We start from the raw sequence: 17,354 nt of genomic DNA on the forward strand, positions 1-17,354 counted from the left end.
TCCGGTCGGCCAGGGCGAGGTCCCAGATGTGGCCAAAGAAAAGCTGCACGAAGGGCCCAGCCGCTGGCACCAGCCCCATGTGAAGCAAATAGGAATCGATGCTAATAACAACTAATCTAACAAAGTAAATAATGAGAGAGAGAGACACTGCAGTGTAGCAAGGAAGTAAAGCTAACTTGTATTGATAGAATGAAATAAGAACTTGCACACTCTTCAACATAACAAAGGTGCCTTTATATACATTAGGCAAGGGGAGCCTTATTGGGTAAGTGCTAGGATGAAGGGACGTTGCCTACATTAGGGGGAGATGATTTAGGGGGTGGGAGAGATGATTGAGGCACTGAGTGAGCACCGTTAATAGTGGTAAGATATTTCACAACCCCCCGTAACGGTGAACACCTCATTACATGGGAGAATCCCCCCCTTAAGGAGGTGTGCAAGCAGTAGGCACAAGTGACAAATTTCGACATGCTGTAGTTTGGGTCGTAGCAGTACTGATTTGGTGAGGAAATCTTCCCAATTGTGAGCAGGGCACATAATGCAACTTTAAAAAACCATTGGCGACCAATTCCTTGATGAAGTGATAACTGATTTTGATGTGCTTTAGTTTGTTGGAGAAACTTGGGGAAGCAGCCAGAGCAATTGCAGATTGGTTGTCGCAGTAGAGGGTTATGGCTTCTTCCGAGATAGGATATGGAAGTTGAAATTCGTGAATGAGCTCATAAATCCAGAGAGCTTCCCTGGAAGCAAGAGCAGCAGCTACATATTTGGCTTCAGTCGATGAAGAGGCAATTGAAGATTGTTGTTTTGTTTGCCAGGATATTGGTGCAATTGAAAGAGAGAATATATAGCCACCTGTGGAGAAGCAGCGGGGATCATCCCCTGCCCAATTAGCATCGACATAGCCACTCAGAGAGATAGTTATGGTGGCATCATAAGCATAAGTGAGAGCAAAGTGCTTAGTGGTCAGGAGATAGCGAAGTGTGCGTTTTGCAGCTTGCTTGTGTGCTTTGCATGACTGTGACATAGCGCGAGATAATATATGGCCGGTGTAGCAGAGATCAAAGCAAGTGCAGGATATCAGATAGCGAAGTTGACCACAAAACTTGGGATAATGAAGAGAAGGTCAATAGAGCTCATCAACGGGAGAGTAGGCATGGAATTCAGGTGCTAAGTTGTGTTTGATAGGAAGGGGGCTGAATTCAGGAGAACAAGTGCTCATGCCATTATAAGTGAGAAGCTCTTCAATGTATTTTACCTGGGTGAGTTTGATCCACTTTCCATAGGGGTCGCGAAGCACTTGAATGCCAGCAGGGAGGTGTGAAGGAGGCTTGGGATGCAGTGTGTGTGCATAGCGCATGTGAGAGGGAGGGGCTAATAGGGGCGCTGGATTCTCCAGATGGAGGCATGCACGTATGTTGCTAATTGAGGAGGGTGGTGAGGGGGTAAGATTGGAGTTATGTGGGGTTTTACTCAGAGAAGGGAGGCAAGCCAAGAAATGAGCGGGATAGCGAGCCGGTTGGTGGATTTCATGCGGAGGAGAGTGAGTATTGGAGGGAGACGAGCCTTGGAGGATGAAATCCTCATCAAAAATGACGGTTCTGGCATGAATGAATTTGTGGAGCTCGGGTTGATGGAGGCGATAAGCTTTGACTCCTAGGCGATCTCCGTAGCCGACGAAGATGGTGCGGGTGGCTCTTGGTGATAACTTGGAGACTAGGTTGGTTTCGAGAGGATATGCTATGCTACCAAAAATGCGAAGATGGCCAAGGCTCGGCGGGTTGCCATACCATAGAGCGTATGGAGTGGTATTTGGATTTTGAGATGACGGGATTCGATTCTGTACATAGCATGCGGTGGCCGTAGCTTCTTCCCAGTAATTGTCTGCTAGACTGGCTTGAATGAGCATGGCTCGAGCAGCATCAAAAATGGTGCGATTCTTGCGCTCGGCCTGACTGTTTTGCTGAGGGTGAGCAGGGATGGTATATTCATGACGAATACCCGCCGTGTGGCAGATATCTCGAAATGATGGGATGTGTATTCCTCGCCATTGTCGGTGCGGAGTACCTTGATTTTCCGATCATGCTGGTTTTCAGCCAGTGCTTTGAAGCGGCTAAAATATGTGATTGTTGAAGCTTTTTCAGGCATGTAATAGACATTTGTGAACTTGGAGTAGTCATCAATAAAAGTGAGCATATAAAGGTTGCCAGTGAGTGATTTGACAGGCAAGGGGCCACAGACATCAGAATGAATGAGATCAAGCGGTGCGGAAGCGCGTGATGATGATGTAGGAAAAGGTGCATGATGTGATTTGGCAAAAATGCATCCTTCACAGAGGGTGATGGGAGTGAGATGCTTGGGTAAAACGAGGGCAAGCTGGTGGTTTGTGAGCTGATGTAAAACATGTTGAGAAATGTGACCTAGTCTATAGTGCCATTTGAAGGTGGTGTCGTGTGGGGAAGATTGTGCAGAAGATGCAAGAGCATGTGCAGGAGATCAATCACCTAGAGGGTAAAGTCGCCCAACCTGGGGTACCTGAAGATTGATATGCCGGACATTGACATCTCGGGCTTGTATGTTGCAACCATTTTTTGTGAATTTAATGGTAATACCTGGAGAGGTTAGCTCGCTAACAGAAATAAGATTTTTCTTTAAGCCAGGTACATAATAAACTTTAGATATAGTAGTGTGTAGGCCATTGGGAAGATTGATGGTGGCATCCTCATAGGCTGTAGCAAGTTGGAGGCTATTATCTCCGACACAGACTTCTAGGGGAGTGTGGAGATAGGTTAAATTTGAAAGCCAATGAAATTGATAGGTCATATGGTGGGTGGCACCAGTGTCAAGTAGCCAGAGATCAGGGGATGAACTATGGAGAGTAGCGGCATATAATTGCATAGGATAAGAAGGGTTATTCTCATATGTAGATTATCAGCATAATGAGCGTGGCCATGAGAAGAGGGTGAAGACAGAAGGGGTCTACCCCCCCCTTGAGGGTATGACGGATAAAATTGAGAATATGCAACAGGAGGCCGAAAATTACCTTGATTACGGGGTTGCTGACAATCCTTTGCAATATGACCAAACCGATGGCAATTGGTGCATTGCTTCGGGCTTGAATGATGTTTCTTTTTCCATGGTTGTTGTGTGCTGACGAGGAGGGCCAGAGTGGTTGAACGTCTTCTTGCCAGGGTGAGGTTTGTGAGGTTTAGCCATAGTGATTAATGTCGTTGACTTTTGCGAGCCGTTGGTGTGGTTCGCGAAGGTTTCTTCTCTTGTTGAATCTTTGCTACTAGATTTTGTAGCTGTAGATTTTCCGTCGTGGCTTGGGTGGTGATGAAAGGCCCTCCATGATGCGGAAAGGGAGGCCAACAAGAGCATGGACTGCAGCTCTTCAGGGATTGCTAGCCCTGATATGAGTACATCGTCTAGAAGTATCTGCCACGTTTCTAAGAACTTGGATGAAGACTGACCTTCATGCATAGTGGTGTTTACCAGTTTCTTGATCAGGGAAACTTGATAAACGAGGTCGGCATGCTCGTAGTTCTTCTCAAAGAACTTCCAAATAGCATTGGCGGTGGTGAGCTTCTTCACCATTTGGACTTGCCGGTCTTGGCAGTGGAGAATAAGCTCCATCTTGACACTATTATTTTTACTTTGCCAAGCATTGTAGACATCGGAGATGCCAATAGGATCCTTGTCTTTGGGTTTGTCGGGTTGAGCTTCGACGCCCGACGTAATTTCCCAGAGTTGAAGCTATGTAAGGTAAAGCTCCATTCGTATCTTCCATACTTGGTAATTCGTGCCGTTGAGTTTGTCGATGACGTAGCGAGGCTTGTATGCGACAGAGGACATGGAGGATGACTCGGCCATCGTACAAGGCTCCGGATTCCTTGACGTGAACGAGCAGACCTTCGAGTGCTTGGAAGATAATAGAGAGGGGCTCTATGTGCTAGCTAAGACAGAGATGCAAGGGGCTAAGGCGAGTTCCTAAGCTCTACGAAGCTCTGATACCATGTGAAGCAAATAGAAACTGATGTTAATAACAACTAATCTAACAAAGTAAATAATGAGAGAGAGAGACATTGCAGTGTAGCAAGGAAGTAAAGCTAACTTGTATTGATAGAATGAAATAAGAACTTGCACACTCTTCAACATAACAAAGGTGCCTTTATATACATTAGGCAAGAGGAGCCTTATTGGGTAAGTGCTAGGATGAAGGGACGTTGCCTACGTTAGGGGGAGATGATTTAGGGGGTGGGTGAGATGATTGAGGCACTCAGTAAGCACCGTTAATAGTGGTAAGATATTTCACACCCCAGTCCCAGCGATATCCCATCTTGAAATCCCTTCAGCACCGCGTCCTCCACCAGCTGCGATGTCACCACCGACATGGTGCCTGCTGAGCTTAGCGTCTCTCTCTCTCTCTCTCTCTCAGCTTCGACCGTGCAACTCTCGCTCTCTCTCTCTTTTTGCAGCTCTGCCGGTCCAGCGCCTCCTTTATAGCCGCCCAGCCTTCATCCCAGCCCTCCGTCGTCATCCGGCACCCTCGCAGCTTGATCTGCCGTGGCAACTGTTCTCTCGGTCAGTTTTTTTTTTCTTGTGTGTGGATGAGGTGGAGCTCAGAGAGCATCCCAAGCGGATAAGGCAGGCCAATCCATCTGATAATTTTCCTTGATTTTTTTCCTCGCGAAATCCTTGGCCATCGCTACTGTTGTCTATCGGGAGTAGTCGACGTCGTTTTCGTCTTGCCGCACGATAAGTCCTGCAGTGACTTTTGTCGCCAAAACTTGTGGCCACGTCGACTATATATCATGATTCATCTCCGAAGTAACCTAATACCCTTCACTAAGCTATATTTAAGCTAATACCCTTCACTAAGCTATATTTAAGCTAAAGAATCAAAATTATACGTAATTGAAGACTATAGTACCCTCTCCACTAAGCTATATTTAAGCTAGAGAATCAAAATTATACGTAGTTGAAGACTATAGTACCCTCTTCTTTACAAGGACATTAACTGCTCCCAAGAAGTGTTCCCGTTAAAAATATATACTTACAATATACCACGTGAACACCTATGAACTACGAAAACCTGCAAGTGCTTTCATAGTTTGGTTTTAATTTTTCAGAAAAAAAAAATGCACACGTTTAAACGAGACACGCAAATTTTCAAATAGCCGTATTCTTTGATAATAGATATCCTTTTAACAAAATTCTTTGGGAATATTGTTCAAAAAGGTGTTGAAGCATTCAACTAGTGTGCCATTATCAATTAATACTCTCTAGGGAATGGATCTGTGTTGTTATTAGTGGACGCACCGCCACACAATGGAGCAAGGGATTGTGGCTAGTGGGGACCCCCTCCTAAGAAGATAAGCTATCGATTAAAATTGCCAGATGGCTTTGCATTGTCGTGGAAGCGTATTTGTAGGTTAACCGATTCTCTAGTAGCAACATCAGAGTCTAGAGCCTCCCATTCTCTCACCATCACCTTCCATCTTCTATTGGGAAAGACCATCGATAAGCTTTGCTTCACAATATCGTTCTACAAAGCACTTCATTCTATCTCCCTGGTGGTTGACCACCTTAGTCTCCCATCCAGCTGCAAGGAATTTGTTGATCGCACTTCTTCCTTTGCAAGTCCACATTTTTGGTGTCCTGTGAACACTTTGAAGTCGAAATATAAACACAAACACATAAAGAGACATAAACCATGTTATTGTGGCTTTGTGGGAACCATAGGTGCACATCATTGCTGCTTGCACATCCGCCTCGATTCTCCTTTTGGTTGTTGCGATCAAGGCCATGCCTGGCTTAGGCCATTCCAAACTCTCCAAGGTTAACGAGTGAACCAGAGAAAGATTACCATACCCTTTTCGCGTAGGTGTGACATAAGTATGATTATTAAAAAAATGTCACGTAAGATAAGCTTAGAGGATGGGCAACCAGCATAGAGCAACTTGCCAAGCTTAGTGTGGATGGCCTCAAAAGTTTCTATGAAGGACTCTATTGGCTCCCACTCTACAAAATCAAATGGAGCAACATACAAGACAAAAAGCAACATACAAGACAAAAATACTGAATAGACGATAAAAAAACTTGAAAGAGGAGTAAAATTACAAATTGTGAGAAACCTCGATGGAGCCACTGTTGTCTCTAGCTTCAGTTGTAAAGTAACATGCACATGTTGCATCTTTGCAAGCCTCTTGCCGTCTTGTGTTTTCTTGAACTCCATGATTTTTCCCTTCCAATGGTGTTCTCTAGAAGCCATGTGTCTCCTTGAGACCTTATGTGCACCTCTTGAGCTAAGCTGCATTGTCACCCACATCATTCGTTTTAACTCCATTGTCACCGAATATCCATTGTCGTTTTGTACATTGCTCCATGAAATGGAGTCAATGACAGTCCTAGGTCGTCGAGTACTTGATGATGCCATTGGGAATAATCGCACAATTTGCAAACAAACTCTTATGATTAGACATTGCGCATCCATGTTCTCCGCTATATAAAGAGCAAGATTCTTGATGGTACACAAAGGTGAAGGATGCCCACTTACTCCTATGTCATAAAATCTAATATCTAACCAACCCAAATGATTTTCTTATATTAAATATGTAACATTTAATGACCTAATAACTTGTGTGTAGCGGAAATTAACATGAATATAGTGGGCATTTCATTAGAATAGATTCCTAATGAGAATTACAAGAGTGCTTGGGTGGAGAGAGCAACAAAAAGCATAACACCTAGTTAGATAGCATCAACAATACTTTCAAAAGAGAGAGAAATTAAGCTATTGACAATAGTTGAGCACTGGATTTTCATGGAGCCGGTCCCCCCTCCGAAAGGCTTTGTATTATGGTTTCTCCCATCAAGAGAGACATTGTACAATACAATTCTTTGTGTTCCTTCAAGACTAGCTAGTGCAATGAAGATGAAAGCTTCATGCACTAAGCAAAACACTTAGCAAAAACAACTTTAATTATCCTCGTTCTCAGACCCAAGACCTCACACACCTTCGAAGATGGTGAAAGCTAGCAGGGTATGAGAGTAGATTGAGAGGAAGAAGGAGTATCTTACGAGAAAGATATACATCTCCTCACATAATCACTCATATTAGCATAGATTTAGCTTAGTAATTAGCTTGGTAGAGGAGATGAGCATGCATTCAAGCTTGGCTCTTGGTTGGATTTGCATCCACAAGCCAAGAGTTTGTCGATGTAGGCTTCTATCTCACAAGCTTGGAGTAGGTGATGAGCTCTCCATTAAAGCTTGGGAAGAGATAGTCTTCTCTTTCTTCACACATGAGATTGTGTGCGTGTTTGTGCGATAATGATTTGCAAAAATCAGCCCCCTCTCTCTCTTGGGCGAGCCCTCTTGCTATTTGCTCTTACTCCAACCTCGTTGGCCCTCCCCAAGTCAAGCCAATGACCATTAAGCAGCATAAGTGATAGCCTTTTGACATGTGTCCCCCTTTCCCCTTTTGTGAGAGTTGTAGGTAATTTAATAATTAAACTAAACTCTCACTGTACCCCTTTGCCTCCTGGCCAATAGGAATCAGGCAAGCCATTGGGCTCCTGAATGCTCATTGGACCCCTTGGGAGACTGCCCACAATAGTCTTGTAGGAGACTTAATTCTCATTGGTTCTTTTATTAAGTGTTTTTAAATTGATTAAACTAGATTTACTCTAGCCTAATTCTCATTGGTCCACCTCCAAGGCCATCCAATAGGAATTGGGCACACCTTGTGGGCATCTGGGCTAGGGAGCTGACATGTGTCCCTAATTCCCTTTGTGTAAAGGGAGCCTGTGTGTGTGTGTGTGTGTGTGACTTTCTCTCTCATCCCCTACTCCCAAGGCTCGACCCCTCCTATGTAAAGATTTGAAAAGACTTTTTGGTCACATAGAAAGCATCCAATTTCCCCTAGGGTTGACCTTTGGACACAACCTTTGAATTTTGGAACCTTAGCGTTTTGCAAGTCTTAATGGGTTGAACCTTAGGGTCTTTTTAGCCCATTGTTGCACATGGATCTTTTGCAGATGGCCCCCCTTTTGGATCCCTATTTTCCCTCCTTTGGACCCCTACAGTGGCCGGTTTGCTAGCTTAACCAATATTCTAGCTTTTTCTCCCTTGGCACTTCCCCACATTAAATGATCAGTTTAATATTAGAAAATCATTTAGGAGAATTAGATATTGATTATTATGACATTACCTCTCTCTTGAAATCATAGTCGTCCTCGACTATGGTGTAGAGAAGATAAAGCATATTCATGAGTCCTTTTCTTAGCGGGTAGAGGATCCCTATGTTACCCTACGACATCATTCCACAATGGATGACTAGTCCATTTGGTGCTTGAGAGCCTGAGGGTGCGGCAAGCATGTCTGCACATTAGTCCTATCAGTCTTCCATAGTAGAGTGACAAGCTCTACTTGGTGTTTGGGAGACGTCGTCTCCGCAAACTTGATCTAAGCATGCATACTACTTCATTTTTGTGCACAATAAAGAAAAAGAGAGTCTTATAAGACAAAAAAAAATTTGTTCATTTTTAACATTTTGTACATTTGCTTACTCTTGGGAAGCAGTGTAAGCATTGACAAGGTTTAGGTTATCCTTTAATTGTATGCCTTGCATCCATCTAGCATCTTCAAAAGGATAATTCTTAAACTTAATAAGATATCGTCAGATAGTCTTACCGCCTCTTAATACCTTGTCTTCATGTCGGAGAATGGACTTGGGCTGCAGCACCTCCTCTTGGTCCTCGATCTCCGGTGGGTCTTCAATAGTTGGTTCTTGAGGTGGCTCTCCTTTGTAAGGCTTTAATAGGCTCACATGGAAAGCATTGTGTATGAGCGAGTGATTGGGAAACCTGAGTTGATAGGCCATTTCATTGATTGGCCTAAGAATCTGGAAGGGACCATAGTACCATTTTGCTAGCTTAGCATAGTACTTTTGGTGGCCCGTAGGATTCTTGCCCGTCGTGTGCCTTAATCGAGCCTTGGGAAACTTTAACAACACCCAATCGTTTTCTTTAAAGGCTTGGGCTCTTCTGTGTTTGTTAGCAACAGCCTTTTGCCTTTGCTGTGAGATAGAGAAAGCATCCTTAATCTTTTGAAAAGATTCTTGTAAGTCTCGGCTATACTCATCTGCAGCGAAGATCTTCCCATGTACCTTAAGTAGCAAGGGACTTTTTGATCTTCCCTCAATTACCTCAAAAGGTGCTTTTCCCGTGGAAGTATGTACAGTGTTATTGTAAGCATACTCCACTAAGGGTAAGTACTTCTTCCATTGGGATCTTTGATCTACATCCGTTACATAGGCTTTTAGTAGATTGAGAATGGTTAGGTTAGCTATTTCACTTTGGCAATCCGTTTGTGGATGATAGGCCGAAGAGAAGTTTAGCCTTGTCCCTAAATTCTCAAAGAGACCCTTCCAGAAATCATTGGTCATTCTAGGATCTCTATACGACACTGTGGACATTGGCAAGCCATGGTACTTGAAAATTTGTGAAATGAAGAGGGTTGCCATTTGATGGGCTTTGATAGTCTTTTTGACAGGTATAAAATGAGGTTGTTTACTGAAACTGTCTACTATCGTCCATATTCCCGTATTCCCATGGATAGAATTAGGCAATCCAAAGATAAAATCCATGGATATGCTCTCCCATGGTGAATTCGGGATTGGCAAGGGTTGAAGCAATCCAAGTTGCTTCCCTCTATCAAATTTTGTCTTTTGGCATACCACACATTTAGAAACATACTTTTGTATGTTCACTTTCATGGTAGGCCAATAGAAATATGTTTCAATTCCCTTTAAGGTAGACTGAATCCCTCTATGCCCCGCATAAGGTGGAGCATGCGATTCATACATTACTTTCTCACGTAGTGAGTTAGTAACGCATAGTCTATTGCCATAGAGAAGATAACCATCTTGTAAAGTAAATGGTTCTTCTTTCTTCCCTAATGCAAGGGCTGAAATCACATCTCTAAAATCGGGATCAATAGCGTACTCCTCTATCATTGAAGATAGATCATTGTGAGTTGCTATGGAAACCGCATTCACTCTTGGCCGTCTTGAGAGTGCATCAGCTACTTGATTATGCTTGCCAGCAATGTGAGCAATATGAAAATGAAATTGCGAAAGGAAATTTTCCCACCTCATTAGTTTGTCGGAGAGCTTGGTCTGCGTCATGAAGTACTTAAGACTTTGGTGATCCGTTCGTAGAATGAAAGGAGTCCCCAATAAATAGTGCTTCCATGAGTCTAAGGCATGTAGAACTGCAAGGAGTTCCTTTTCATATATGCCTAGAGCTTGCTCAACAAGGTCGAGCCTTCGACTGTCATAGACTATGGCATGCCCTTCTTGGAGCAAAACAGCTCCAAGGCAATCACCACAAGTATCACATTGGACCTCAAATGGTTTTGAGAGATCCGGTAGTGTAAGCACAGGTTGAGAGATAAGCTTTTCGAAAGCATTGTTCTCCTTATCAGACCATGTATACCTAACGCTTTTCTTTGTTAGGTCATGTAATGGTCCCGCAATTTGTGAGAACTTTTCTATGAAGCGTCTATAGTATGCACACATACCTATAAAGCTTCTTAGTTCATGAAGATTCCTTGGTTTAGGCCATCCTTTTATTACCTCTGACTTTGATGGATTCATTTAGATGCCATCTTGAGAGATAATGTGACCTAAATACTGAATCTCTTGCAAGAAAAACTCACTTTTCTTTCGATTAACATAAAGTTTATTCTCTCTCAAAACTTGAAATATTACCTGGAAGTGTTGCTTGTGTTCATCTAATGAATTAGAGTAGATGATAATATCATCAAAGAACACTCCAGTGAAGGTTCGATGAGGCCTGAACAGCTTCTCCATCAAGCGCTTGAATGTGGCTGGTGAATTGGTGAAGCCAAAAGGCATGACAATGTATTCGTAAAGACCAAATGTGGTGCGAAATGCGGTCTTTACAATGTCTTGATCAACTATCCTTATTTGATGATAGCCACTTTTTAGGTCAATCCTACTGAAGTAGGTTGATCCGTGTAGCTTATCAAATAGGTTTTCTACCCGTGGAACGGGAAACCTATTCTTGATAGTGATCCTATTTAGTGCTCTATAGTCGACACACATACGATATGTGCCGTCTTTCTTTTGCACTAATAGCACAGGTGAGCAAAATGGAGATGAGCTAGGCCTAACCATGCCCTTCTCAACTAACTCATGCACTTGCCGCATAATCTCCTCTTGTTGAGCTTGTGAAACTCTATAAGGAGGTTTGTTAGGTGGTGAACTTCCTGGAAGAAGTTCAATTGCATGGTCATCATTACCTCGTTTAGGAGGTAGCTCACAAGGGATGTCGTCAATAAAAACATCTTGAAACCCCTTGAGAAAATTGGATAACTCTAATTTCTTTTGGTTACTTTTATTTTCCTTTGCTAAAGCATTAGGTTCTTTTTGAGAATCCTTAACAAAAATCATGTACACAGAAATAGAGCTCTTTATTGACTTGTTGAAAGCTGGTGTATGTACAATGGGGATAGTGTTACCCATTTCCTTAGCATCTATATACATGTCTTTTTCCCTGAACTTAAAGGAGATTCTCCTTTCAGGAAACTTAACATCGGTAGCCAGGAGATCAAACCATGGTGCCCCTAGGATTACATCCTCATGCTTGAGAGGAGAGATAAAGAAGTCCTCTTTGTCCACATAGCCTTGGACATGAAGCCTCAATTTCCCGATTAAGGGAGTGACTGTAGCTTCTTGGCCCTTGAAGGCACTGTCTGCGGGTAGGACATCTCCCATCTCGTAGGATTGTATGCCTAGCTTGGTGGCCAACTCTATAGATATGAAATTGTGAGTAGAACCAGGGTCAAAGAGAATAAAAGCATCATGTTCTCTTACCTTTCCCCAAGCATGGCATAGAGGATATCCTTTGTGATGATTTTGGTGAGTCTCCTCCTCTTGGATTTCAACCAAGGAAACTCTAGGAGGATCTTGGCGGCTGTTCTTTTGGGGATAAGCGCGGTACCCATGCCCTTGATCGCCGCACTTGAAACACCGGTTATCCTTACGATAACGCTCAAGCTCTTCAGGAGAGAGTTTGTTCTTACCTTTGTAAACTCCCTTCTCTTTAGCTTTGTTGGAGTTGCCCTTAGGAGACTTTTGGACATTGTCCTTCCCCTTAGGCTCATTGGAACCCTTGTTTTCCATGGGCTTATTATTTCTTTTAGCCCCCGTTTGGAAATTGATTCGAGAGGCCACCATAGTATGGTGTATTACCGCCGATATGGTACGTGGCCTTTGGGAGTTGACATACTCCGCCATTTCTTCGGTTAAGCCTGCACAAAATTGTTGCTTTTGTTCTCCAAAATCCAACTTTTTGAAGACAGTGGTTTGAGTTGTAGGTCCCAAAACTTGTCTACATATTTGTGGATGGATTCATTGGGAGAGAGCTTTAAGCTTCGCCATTCGGTGAGTATTTTGTCTTTGGCATCGGTGGCCAAAAACTGCTTCATAATGGAAGCTCTGAAAGCTTTCCATGTTCTTGGAGCTTCACCGTTGGCTCATAGGCTAGACCACCATTGTCTGGCGGACTTTTGAAAGTGCATAGCTACATGGCGTAGCTTAGAGGACTCCGTGAAGCCCTCATCTCCAAACACCACATTGAATTGCTGGATAAAGGCCAAGACTTTGTCCGTAGCACCAAAGGTGCCATCATAGGTAAGGAAAGAGATGCTCTTCCCTCCCTCTTTGAATTTCTTCAGTTTGGACGACCTCTTCCATGCGGCATAGGATTTCCTATGGCCTCTTCTTTTTGATGGTTCAAAGGTTGCACCATCACTTTCTTCAGAAGGTGAAGAATTTGAAGAAGGTGGAGAAGAGGGTGACCTCTTTCTCGCCTTTTTCTTGTCTTTCTTCATCGTCTTCACCATAGCTTTCATAAGAGGAAGAGGATGAAGAAGATGGAGAAGAGGGTGTCCTCTTTCTCGCCTTTTTCTTCTCTTGCTTTTTATCATCCCTCTTTGAATTATGGCGTGGAGAAGAGTGTGATGGTCTTCTCCGCTTTGGTGGTGATGGAGAGCGTTTAGCCCGCCGTCTTCGTGGAGCCATCTCCGTCGAGGTGGCGGAAGACTCACTTCTTTATCATTCCTTCGGTGGAGGATCTTGAGTTCTCCTTTGGGAAGGAGATGCATCATCAAGAAGTAAATTCTTGAGCCCTTCATATGGATTCTCTTCTTCTTCCCGAATCGGAGAGAGACCTCTTTTGGTAGTCTCACAAGGAGGCTTCCTAGGTGTTCTCTCGTCATGGTGATGAGCTTGGAGAATCCCGTGAGCATGAAGCTGCCGTTGCACTTCACTTAGGAGAGATGGATTGCCCATGGCTTGTTGAAGCCTAGAAACAAGATAGTTAACAAGCATTGAAGCATCATTAGTAGCTTGCTCATGAGCAAAATAAAAGTTATCAACATTAATTTTACTCTCTTTACTATTGTCAGCCATTCTAACAACTTTTAGGTGTAAACTTTTTAGGTGTACTTTGGCACTTCAAGCCCTAGTTGCTACTCCTCTTTACCCCTTTAGAAAAAGCACTCAAGCTACTGTACCCGCGGCTCGAATACCATTAATTGCAAGGAATAGAAGAGAGGGTCTTTCGACACCAAAACAGCACCAGCTCCTGTCAAGCTTCTAATAGCTCAATAGTGGTTAAGCCGTAGGCAAGCCCCGTAGGACTCCACTATTAAGACCATAGCTTTCGACAGTGATGCCCCGTTAACTGCACGAAGGCAGGCGCACTGCAAGGCTGAAAAATCCCTATTCTACTTACTCACAGGCAATAAATAATACCAACCAATTATAGCTAGCTTGAGGGCCTCCCTTCTTGAGCAAGAAAAGAGAAACCTTGTGCTCTGATACCAATGTAACATTTAATGGCCTAATAACTTGTGTGTAGCAGAAATTAACATGAACATAGTGGGCATTTCATTAGAATAGATTCCTAATGAGAATTACAAGAGTGCTTGGGTGGAGAGAGCAACAAAAAGCATAACACCTAGTTAGATAGCATCAACAATACTTTCAAAAGAGAGAGAAATTAAGCTATTGACAACAGTTGAGGACCGGATTTTCATGGAGCCGGTCCCCCCTCCAAAAGGCTTTGTATTATGGTTTGTCCCATCAAGAGAGACATTGTACAATACAATTCTTTGTGTTCCTTCAAGACTAGCTAGTGCAATGAAGATGAAAGCTTCATGCACTAAGAAAAACACATAGAAAAAACAACTTTAATTATCCCCGTTCTCAGACCCAAGACCTCACACACCTTCGAAGATGGTGAGAGCTAGCAAGGTATGAGAGTAGATTGAGAGGAAGAAGGAGTATCTTACGAGAAAGATGTACATCTCCTCACATAATCACTCATATTAGCATAGATTTAGCTTAGTAATTATCTTGGTAGAGGAGATGAGTATGCATTCAAGCTTGGCTCATGGTTGGATTTGCATCCACAAGCCAAGAGTGTGTCGATGTAGGCTTCTATCTCACAAGCTTGGAGTAGGTGATGAGCTCTCCATTAAAGCTTGGGAAGAGATAGTCTTCTCTTTCTTCACACATGAGATTGTGTGCGTGTGTGTGCGATAATGATTTGCAAAAATCAGCCCCCTCTCTCTCTTGGGCGAGCCCTCTTGCTATTTGCTCTTACTCCAACCTCGTTGGCCCTCCCCAAGTCAAGCCAATGACCATTAAGCAGCATAAGTGATAGCCTTTTGACATGTGTCCCCCTTTCCCCTTTTGTGGGAGATTTAGGTAATTAAATAATTAAACTAAACTCTCATTGGACCCCTTCGCCTCCTGTCCAATAGGAATCAGGCAAGCCATTGGGCTCTTGAATGCTCATTGGACCCCTTGGGAGACTGCCCACAATAGTCTTCTAGGAGACTTAATTCTCATTGGTTCTTTTATTAAGTGTTTTTAAATTAATGAAACTAGATTTACTCTAGCCTAATTCTCATTGGTCCACCTCCAAGGCCATCCAATAGGAATTGGGCACACCTTGTGGGCATCTGGGCTAGGGAGCTGACATGTGTCCCTAATTCCCTTTGTGTAAAGGGAGCCTGTGTGTGTGTGTGTGTGTGTGTGTGTGTGTGTGTGACTTTCTCTCTCATCCCCTACTCCCAAGGCTCGCCCCCTCCTATGTAGGGATTTGAAAAGACTTTTTGGTCACACAGAAAGCATCCAATTTTCCCTAGGGTTGACCTTTGGACACAACCTTTGAATTTTGGAACCTTAGCATTTTGGAAGTCTTAATCGGCTGAACCTTAGGGTCTTTTTAGACCATTGTTGCACATGGCTCTTTTGCAGATGGCCCCCCTTTTGGATCCCTATTTTCCCTCCTTTGGACCCCTACAGTGGCCAGTCTGCTAGCTTAACCAATATTCTAGCTTTTTCTCCCCTAGCACTTCCCCACATTAAATGATCAGTTTAATATGAGAAAATCATTTAGGAGAATTATATATTGATTATTATGACAAAATAGATCATTTAATGTGGGAGAATAAAGAGGAACAAGGGTTAGAATATAGACATGTGATTATCGATCTCTCTCAACAGGGGAGCAAGGTTAAAAGAGGTCCAAATGAGAAATGGTATGTTAAAGAGCAATGCTACCGAATGGATCTTAAAGACCGTAGGTTTAGCTTCATTAAAGACCTCCAAAAGTTAGTGTTCAGAAGTCCTTTGACCTTAGGAAATCTAGGACACACCTTGAGGTGGGAATCCTACCCAAGCATGAGGTGCTTATTGGCTTGCTAAGTGTTAGTGGGAACCTTACCCAAAAGCTTAAGGTGTTTCTGAAAGACCCTGGGAACTGCCGTGAACCCCAACCATCCTTTTTATAGCCCCTTCGCTTGCAGGATCCCTTCTCCATTGGGCAGTCGTCCTTGACCTCTAGGGTGGACCTTGGCCTGACATTACTCCTCCCTTGGGGAAGTGTTTTCGTCCTCGAAAACAAAAGTGGGTTACTTCTGTTTAAGAACACTAATTGTTTCTCAAGTAGCACCTTTTTCAGGTCAGGTCAATCGTTCCTATGTACAAGAACTTGTTGACCTACATGACGATGCATACGTAAATCATGATAGTCTAAAAATTCATGCTGGTTTGTGCGGTTGGGTAGGAGGTTCAATGAAATCAACCAGAATGTGTTGATCAATGACATTGATGTCCCCATGTAAGGGTTTATGTAAATGGATTACATGAAATATCCGATAAATACAAGAGTGCGCAGAATTCATGAAGTTGTGAACCAGAGTCCTAGCTCGCATGAGTGTCTTGAAAATATCATAGTTACTAAGGGATAGAATATTAGAGAGTTTCCTCATATCAAACTTCTGAACATTTTGGAACACAGAGAACTACCTACTCACCCTTAATGAAGGTTATATGCCAACATGCTTTGTCAGCACACCTACTAAGTCCTTGACTATGAAACTATTGAATTGGTATCCAACCCCACCACAACAGGTGTTCAAAGTTGAAAACCTAAGCAAAGTCTAGAATAGGGAGAGAATCGCCCATTCAGAATGCTTTGTGCTAATGTATGCTCTTAGCATATCCTTTAGCACTAGAAAAATACTTGTAAGCTGTCCATCCAACGTGGGATTAATAGCAGCAATAAGAGTGAGGTACTTTCCCCCAACCACTTACATACAGTCTTCCACGACTGACCATAAACTATGACTCAACCACTGAGTTTCTAGCCATATTCTCAATATGGAGTGGAAGCAACGAATTAGGTTGAAAGCGGGTTGGAGTGGAGTAAGCTCATAGAGTATAGACCATCCAACCACAGACACACATCGTGAGCCGTTAACTTGTACGGTAGGGTGTAAACTCATAAATCTGCTTGAAAAGGTGCACTTGAAGTGAAAAAATTTGAAAAAACAAAAATGTCCATGAATTGGCATGCCGCCCCAACCAAATTTGTGTTAAACAGTAGGTTCCATAACACCTAGTGTGCATACATTTAACACAAACAAATCCGAACCGCAATTCCATGACCAGACTTTCCACGGCACATACGTGAAAGCCTTGCAACAAGAGTTGGATCATAACAGAATGTGAAAACTCAAGTCACACCTAGGTAGCAACCATGAGACAATCTCAGTAACTTAGCATACTTGGCTATATATAGAAACGACCCTTCGTAGATCATTGTCCATTAAAGTAACTTGATGACATAACTCGTCAATCAAGTTTAACTTGCTATTTTCTTTGTTTCATAGCGACGCCTATAGCCATGCCCATAGCGACGCCGAAAGGGGTGAAAAAAAAACTGAGAGTGCTAGAAAATCAGATC

This window comes from Adiantum capillus-veneris, chromosome 21 (genome assembly GCF_014529385.1).
Source record: "Adiantum capillus-veneris isolate H3 chromosome 21, ASM1452938v2, whole genome shotgun sequence".
In the NCBI taxonomy this organism is placed as follows: Eukaryota; Viridiplantae; Streptophyta; class Polypodiopsida; order Polypodiales; family Pteridaceae; genus Adiantum; species Adiantum capillus-veneris.